General features: G+C 33.6%; 1 non-coding gene across 1 annotated transcript; it reads left to right on the top strand.

Annotated features, from left to right (window-relative positions):
• The first annotated feature begins 8,932 nt into the window (after positions 1-8,932).
• Positions 8,933-9,004, top strand: TRNAN-GUU (transfer RNA asparagine (anticodon GUU)). The gene has a single exon. It is a non-coding gene; the product is annotated as a tRNA-Asn (tRNA).
• The last annotated feature ends 152 nt before the right edge of the window (positions 9,005-9,156 follow it).

Here is a 9,156-nt window from a genome sequence, read left to right on the forward strand (position 1 = left end):
AAGCTGCATAGATTATTTGGATCGCTCCTATTATTACTAACCAGGGCGAAAATAGATAATGAGCATGAGGTAACAATTCCATGTTGATCCGAATCAATCCATATGCTCCCATCTTTAATAATATTCCCGCTAAAAGCATACATGTACTATAATGTGCTTCCCCATGGGTATCTGGTAACCACGTATGTAGGGGTATAATCGGCAATTTGACAGCATAAGCAATAAGGAAGCCAAAATATAAAAGTATTTCCAAGGTTGCAGGGTATGATTGATTAATTAATCTTTCCAAATCTAATCCTGGTTCGTTGGAACCATATAAGCCCATACCCAGAACTCCGATTAAGAAAAAAATGGAACCGCCTGCAGTATACAAAATAAACTTTGTAGCTGAATATAGACGCCTCTTCCCCCCCCACATGGATAAAAGTAAGTAAACAGGAATTAATTCTAACTCCCACATGATAAAAAAAAGTAAAAGGTCTCGCGAAGAAAATAATCCTATTTGACCACTATACATTGCGAGCATCAGGAAATAGAATAATCGCGAATTCCGTGTAATTGGCCAAGCTGCTAAAGTAGCTAAAGTAGTGATAAATCCTGTCAATAAAATAGATCCTAATGAAAGTCCATCGATTCCCAATCTCCAGTGGAAATCGAAGACATCTATCCATTTATAATCCTCCTTTAATTGGATTAAGGGATCCTCCAGTTGGAAATGATAACAGAACGCATAAGTCATTAGAAGGAATTCTAATAAACAAATAGATATAGTATACCACCTAACGACTTTGTTTCCCTTATGAGGTAAAAAGAAAATTAATGAACCTGCAAATATCGGCAAAACAACAAGTATTGTTAACCAAGGAAAATAACTCATGATAAAGTGATAAAGACAAGATACGTTTTGACCAGAAAAGCCCGTGCTCGATTATTTCGAGCACAGGCTTCTTCGGTAAAGAGGAATCAGACGATTCGAGTGAAGTTTTTTGTAACGTATCAATAAGATAGAGCCATGCTACGTGTTGTTTCAGGCCCTAAATAAACGCGGACACTTAAAAAATCTGTCGGGCAGGCAGATTCACATCTCTTACAACCCACACAATCTTCGGTTCTCGGCGCGGAAGCAATTTGCTTGGCTTTACATCCATCCCAGGGTATCATTTCTAATACATCTGTTGGACAAGCTCGTACACATTGAGTGCATCCTATACATGTATCGTAAATTTTTACGGAATGTGACATTGGATCTATAAATTTTTCTTTTCAACATAAAATTTTTCGATCTGGTAAAAATGAAATTAGTACTATAATGAGTCATATGTATTGTAGACACCAGACGAAGCAATGGTTTATCCAAACTTCAAAAATAAAAATCTATTTTTTAATCTGTTTGTGAGAAAGCGTGAAGAGAGCCAAGAGACTTTAATTTTGGATTTCAACAATAAGAAATAAGAAAGAATTTTACGAATTGTACAGACGAATTCGAATTAGCCAATAAATTGGCTATCGTCTTTTCAATATAAATTATTGCAATATTCAAATTGCAATATCAATGAATTACAAATACAAAAATTCATTTAAGTGAAAAAGAATACTATGCAATAATCTACTAAAAAAAGCAATAATCTACTAAAAAAAATGGATATTCTCAAATAATACTAAGAAAATAGTATTGATTTCTATTTATTTTAATATGTGCGCCTTTGTTTAGAGGATTCTATGTCTAATTATTCAAAATTCTAATTATTCAATAAATTAGATTGATTGATACGAGTGGATTTCCTATTACGATGGATGGAAGAAAGAATGGATAGTCCAATAGCGGCTTCAGCAGCCGCAAGGGCTATAACAAAAATTGCGAAAATATCTCCTTTTAATTGGCGACTATCAAATAGATCAGAAAATGTTACGAGATTTAGATTAATTGAATTCAGTATAAGTTCAAGACATATTAGAGCTCTAACCATGTTTCGGCTTGTGATCAATCCATAGATACCAATCGAAAATAAATAGACACTCAAAAAAAGTACATGCTCAAACATCATTAACTAACTCCTTATCAATCTCGATTCATTTCAATATGAGGGCAAGAATTGAACCGATTCAATTAATTACAATAGAACAATTACACAACAAAAGAGAAAATAAAGGAGGTATTTGTTGGCAGTAGATGGATTTTACTAAATCAAAATTGTGATTCTTTAGTTATTTATTTTAGATTTGCAATTCTTATAATTTGTACTTTTTCTAAGTTTTCTTATTGCCGAGCCATAGTAATTGCACCTATTAAAGAAACTAGAAGAATTATGGAAATGAGTTCAAACGGAAGATAAAAATCGGTTGCTAAATGAATTCCAATTTGTTGAACATTATTTATGAGACCCTGTTCTACTATTTGGTTTGATCTTGTAGTCCAAAGAATTCCATACCACGACGTATCTGGGATAGTAGTCATTAGCGAAAAAACAATAGTTATACAAACGAGTGAAGTGAACCCATCTCCAATAGTCCAATAATTCTTATCTTTAGACCATTCTGAGCCATTTACGAACATTACAGCGAATATGATCAAGACATTTATGGCTCCCACATAAATAAGAAGTTGTGCGACAGCTACAAAGTAGGAATTTAATAAAAAATAGAATAAGGATATACAAACAAGAACTAATCCCAGCGAAAAGGCAGAATAAATGGGGTTGGTAAGTAATACTACTCCTAGACCCCCTAGTAGAAGAACAAATCCCCCAAATAGCATAAGAATCTCATGTATTGGTCCAGGTAAATCCATTATGGATAAAAAGAAATTAATAGTATAAAATTTTTCATGAACTGACTAAAACTAAAGGATTCAAGGAAGGAAAAAAGGATTTGGGTATTTTTTTGTGTATAAACTGTATAGTTATAAATTATATTATATCACGAAAATCTAGTCTGATTTAAAATAAGAAATAATTTCCAATAAGCAGTAGTTTTTCTTTATAGTTTAATTTTAAAGTTTAATAAAGAATTATTAGATTTTTATAACAAAAAGACAAAATCAAAGTTTAGTAATCAGTAATCGTTCTTGAATTCGAAGATTTTTCTTTGTTTATTTTACTTTCAGACGAATTCCTAATTGTTTGAATTGTGTAATCTCCCATTATGGAGATTGGTAACCGACTTAAAGCAATTTGATTGTAATTCAATTCATGACGATCATAGGTAGAAAGTTCATATTCTTCAGTCATTGATAAACAGCTTGTTGGACAGTACTCAACACAATTGCCACAAAATATACAAACTCCGAAATCAATACTATAATTAAGCAATTGTTTTCTTTTAATATCCTTTTCAAATCTCCAATCCACAACGGGTAAATCTATCGGACATACGCGAACACATACTTCACAAGCAATACATTTATCAAATTCAAAGTGGATTCGCCCTCGGAAACGCTCTGGTGTAATTGATTTTTCATAAGGGTAGTGAATCGTTATAGGTAAACGATTTGTGTGGGATAAGGTAGTTATGAAACTTTGACCTATGTACCTTGTAGCACGTATTGTTTGTTGACCATAACTCATGAACCCAGTTACCATAGGGAACATATTCATTCTAAATATCTATGAAAAAGATATGTTTCTTTCTCTTGTTTGAGAGAGCTTTTGTGTTGAAAATATTCTTACTATTATTGTATTATCTTATTTATAGTGAAACAAGTTGAGAAGAGGTTGTTAATAAGAGATTGCCCAGGGAAATAGGTAAAAGAAATTTCCATCCAAGATTTAATAACTGATCCATTCTCATCCTCGGTAAAGTCCATCTTATTGTGATAGAAATGAAGAGAAATAAATAAGCTTTAGTTAATGTAATAAATATACCCATTGTCATTTCCAAAATTCCAACTGCTTTATTCATTTGGAAAAAATCAAAAAAGGATATATAGGGAATAGAGAAATTCCACCCGCCCAAGTAGAGAACTGTTACAAATAAAGAAGAAACTAATAAATTTAGGTAAGAAACAAGATAAAATAAACCATATTTGATACCGGAATATTCAGTTTGGTAACCTGCTACTAATTCTTCCTCCGCTTCTGGTAAATCAAAGGGTAATCTTTCACATTCTGCCAAAGAAGAAATTAAAAAAACCAGAAAACCTATAGGCTGACGCCAAATATTCCATCCAAAAAAACCGTATTTTGACTGTGCTTCAACTATATCAACTGTACTTGAACTGTTAGATAATCATAGTCGATGATAACATCACAGTTCCCACCGCTATTTCAAAACCGTACATGAAACCTTAGCTTCATACGGCTTCTCTATGATCAGAAAAAAGAAAGGACTGTTTTGTTCCTAGCCCCTGGGGCGTAGATAGAATTAGATAAAATAAAATAAATAGATTTGAAAGTCCTAAATTAGACCAAAGGAATTCCGTCTGCTAGAATAAGAAAAAGCGCTTCCGAATTGATCTCATCCTTTATAATATAATGAAAATTTTTCTTTGTTCAGTAATAACTTAATCTTGGAATAAAACACTTGTTACTTGTTATAGGAATTCAATTAATAAATGGAAAGAGTTGGGTATTAGTTCATGAGCAATTCTGCATGAATATGGATAGAGGAAGGAAATAATGAAAATTTTTTCTAGTGCACTCCATATCTTTTTTACTATTCTTCTTTCCCCAGGGAGGGGGTATTCAAAAAGAAAAAATGGATAAAGGGTTAATTCGTTCTTGATAGCCATTTCCTTAACAAGTGAATGGGAACATACTCTGGATCGGAATCCGAAGAAAGTACTACTTGATAATTTCTACAAATTGCAAGTCCTTATTATGATTCCTTTTATGGGCAAAAATCTCTAATGTTTTAGATTTTCCATTACTAATCCTTTATGTACTTTAGTGTTCCTAACCCTTCACTAACTTTTGGTGGATTCTTCTTATGGATTATTAAGTTATAGTAATAACTAGGAGTATTCTAGTAATGGAATTCCATATCGTGAATCCTTTATTCTTGGCCGCTTCAAGATATGATGACTAATTAAAAAATATCAACCTTGGGATAAAGAGTTTACACTGCTTATGTTTACTTCCACTTTTTTCTTGTACGTAGGAAATGAGATTTTTTCTTTTTACTACAAATTTTTAAGCTGTTTTGTTTCACTCATATAGCTATCTAGTTTAACTTACCAACCCAAATACTAAATAAGAAAAGGAATATAAATAGTTAATGGATTTTATAGGAAAAAGATCTATTTTAACGAATCACACGTAGAGATATTGCTAGCACACAAAAAGTTAATGGTATTTCATAACTAATGGATTGAGCAGCAGCTCGTAGACCGCCTGAAAAAGAATATTTATTATTTGAGCTATATCCTGCCATAAGAAGACCAATAGGAGCTATACTTGAAATGGCAATCCATAAAAAAACACCAATACTAAGATCGGCTAAAACAAAATGATATCCCAAAGGGATAACTAAAAAACTTAATAAAACTGATATGACTGCTATAGAGGGTCCAATGCTAAATAAAGAAATATCTCCTCGGGATGGCAGAATATCTTCTTTTAAAAGTAGCTTAGTCCCATCTGCTATAGCTTGAAGCAGGCCCAGGGGGCCAGCATATTCAGGACCAATACGTTGTTGTATCGACGCAGATATTTCTCTTTCTAACCACACAATTACGAGTACCTCTATTGTTATTCCCAAAAGGAGGGTCAAAATGGGTAGAATCGATATCAGTCCATAGACTTCTTTTAATAATTCCAATTTCGAAAAAGAATTGATAGTTTCTACCTCTACCCTATCTATTATCATTTCAACGATCAACTTCCCCCATAATGATATCTATACTACCTAATATCGTCATGATATCAGCCAATTTCATTTTTTTAACTAGCTGAGGAAGAATTTGCAAATTAATAAACCCGGGTGGACGGATTTTCCATCTCCAGGGGAAAAGGCTATCATCTCCTACTAGATAAATCCCTAATTCACCTTTTGGGGCTTCTACTCTTACATAAAGCTCTTGTCTTGACAATTCAAAATTGGGCGAAGGTTTTTTACCAAGAAATTTATACTCAAAATCATTCCATTCAGAATTCTTTTCTTTCTTAAAGCGTCGGACTTCTAAATTCTCATAAGGTCCTCCAGGAATTTTTTCTACAGCTTGTTGAATTATTTTGATGGATTCCCTCATTTCACCAATTCGTACTAAATAGCGAGCTAACGAATCCCCTTCTTTTTGCCATTGGACTTTCCAATCAAATTGGTTGTAAGACTCATAAGGATCTACTTTACGAAGATCCCATTGTATTCCAGAAGCTCGTAACATCGGTCCCGATAAGCCCCAATTTACTGCTTCTTCTCCGCTAATAAAACCTACTCCTTCAACTCGCTCTAAAAAAATTGGATTCTGTGTAATAAGTTGTTGATATTCAACAACTCCGCGTAAAAAATAATCACAGAAATCTAAACATTTATCGATCCATCCATAAGGTAGATCGGCGGCTACTCCTCCGATGCGAAAGTAATTGTGCATCATTCGCATACCTGTAGCAGCTTCAAATAGATCATATATTAATTCTCTCTCTCTAAAAATATAGAAAAAAGGAGTCTGTGCGCCGAGATCCGCCATAAAAGGTCCAAGCCATAGCAAGTGAGAAGCTATCCGGCTTAATTCTAACATAATTACCCTAATATAGCTGGCTCTTTGTGGTATTTGAATATTCTCCAAGAATTCTGGTGCATTTACTGTTATTGCTTCTGTAAACATAGTAGCTAAATAATCCCACCTTGTTACATAAGGTAAGTATTGTATAATAGTTCGGTTTTCCGCGATTTTTTCCATTCCTCTGTGTAAATAGCCTAATATGGGTTCACAATCAATAACATCCTCACCATCGAGAGTAACGATCAGTCGAAGAACACCATGCATTGATGGGTGTTGAGGGCCCATATTGACTATCATGAGATCTTTTCTTGTAAGCGGTAGACTCATATCCTTTCTTCCTTAATTCATTATTCCATGAAAATGGATTATTCCATGAATTCCTCAAAGCGAGGCTCATCAAAATGAAAAATCTAAGACTACTATAAGACTACTAAAAAAATAATAAAACAAGAAAAAAATTTGAACGATTAAATTACTGCTCCCGAATATTCAACTGACCGATTAATTTCTTATAACGTACTCTATTTTTCTTTGCCAAATAAGCCAGCAAACGTCGACGTTTTCCCAAAAGTCTTCGTAGACCTCTTTCCGATGAAAAATCTTTTTTGTGTAATTCCAAATGTGAAGCAAGTCTCCGTATCTTATTGGTGAAACTGAATACTTGAAATTCAACAGAACCCCTGTTTTCTTCTTTTTCTTCTTTAACCATAAATCCAAAAATTTTTCTACCTCCTTTCTTTTTCATGTATTTTTCTGATCAGGAAAAATACAAAATTATGTCAGTTATTTTGAAGTTATTCTAATCTCGTACACACACAAATTTGCAATTATTCATCTACTACTGGAATTTGGATTTATTTTATCGATGCAAATTGGATTTGGATAGAAGGGTACATTCTTTCTAATATTTTAGATAGAAGAAACATTTCTTCTATCTAAAATATTAGAAAGAATTTTGCTGATTTATTTATTGCTATATGCAATTTATGGAATTGATACACCATTTAATTGATATCATTTAGCAAAATGAAACACAGCATATGCATCCATCTTTTGGCTCGAGAATTTCACGGGATAGAGATATGGTATAAGAAATAGACTATTAAGTAACTCTAAATGAATTGTGGATACATCTGTATCCTTAACATACTGAAACGATTGTCATTATTCGTATCAAACCAATAGCGATTCATACAAGCTAAATCTTCAATCAATGGTGGGCCAATAATGCATTTTTTTGCATATGTATTAAGACGCTTGGCCTGATTTCGAAATTGTCCAGAGTTTTATATGTTGTTTTCATTGCAAAATGATGGGTCTCCTTCCATAACTTTCCAATTACGAGTACGAGAATTGAAAGACATGAAAATTCTCAATTCTCTACGGCGTCTAGTAGATAGAAACAAGAAAATCAGAAGAATCTTTCTCTCTATTCACTATCATTCCGCGTCTTCGACTTCTATTAGTTTCTTTTCTTCTTTAATGCAATAGCTATAGTTTGATATAAGAATCCATTTCTCAAAGTAATGGAAACCATTCTCTTATAGGAAATGGTTCGAAAATCGCTATTCCACCTTTTAGGTATCGTGAAAAGTGATACCTGTGAAGATCGTGCATTTCAGTCAAATTCAGATCCGTTTTTCGAGTCCATGATATAATATAACCAAATTGGATAGATCTTCCACCTGTTTAGCTAAGAAAGAATAGATACAGAGGTGGATAATAGATCGATATGAAGATCATGAGCTGCCCCATAATGAAATCGCCAGTAGTCGCGAATATCTCCTTCTTCCCTAATCCAAGATTGGAGAAAGAAGATCTAAGAGGGACCTATGGAGAATGTAGTCAGAAATCCATAATAGAGTCCGACCACAACGACCGAATTAATTATCCTCATCGAGAAACTTAGACTACTAAATAGAAAAGATTTGAAAATCATGGCATGGGTCTCCTTTTTTTCTTTCTTTAGAGTTTTCTATATGCACAATTTCTCGATGTTTCGATGAGAATTTCTTGACTTTCCATATATAGAAAGAGATAGACTATAAATGACATCTCTTATGTCAATAAGACCAAAGGGATGGATATTAAATGATAGGAAGTGCTAGGAAGTGAAATAGAATGAAATAGAGCCACTTTGGGCTTCCCTATGAAATGAGGCATGGAACGGAGCCACTACGAAGAAATTATGGGAGTTACGAAAGAAGCTTCGGACTCATATTGTTCATGGGTTGAGAGCGGGAGTTGAACTCTAGGAGGTCGAATCCCCCTTGTTCCTCAGTAGCTCAGTGGTAGAGCGGTCGGCTGTTAACTGACTGGTCGTAGGTTCGAATCCTACTTGGGGAGATTTTATTCATTCTTTAATGTAAGAATTTTAATGTAAGAATAAAGAATTGAATTAAAGGGCTTGCTTTGACCCTTAGGAGTAGGTAACCCGTTCGCTATCCTTGTTTCTATTTCTATTGCATTCTATCTCATCGTATCACATTCTGTTCTAC

Source organism: Aegilops tauschii, unplaced genomic scaffold (genome assembly GCF_002575655.3).
Source record: "Aegilops tauschii subsp. strangulata cultivar AL8/78 unplaced genomic scaffold, Aet v6.0 ptg000618l_obj, whole genome shotgun sequence".
NCBI classification, from domain to species: domain Eukaryota; kingdom Viridiplantae; phylum Streptophyta; class Magnoliopsida; order Poales; family Poaceae; genus Aegilops; species Aegilops tauschii.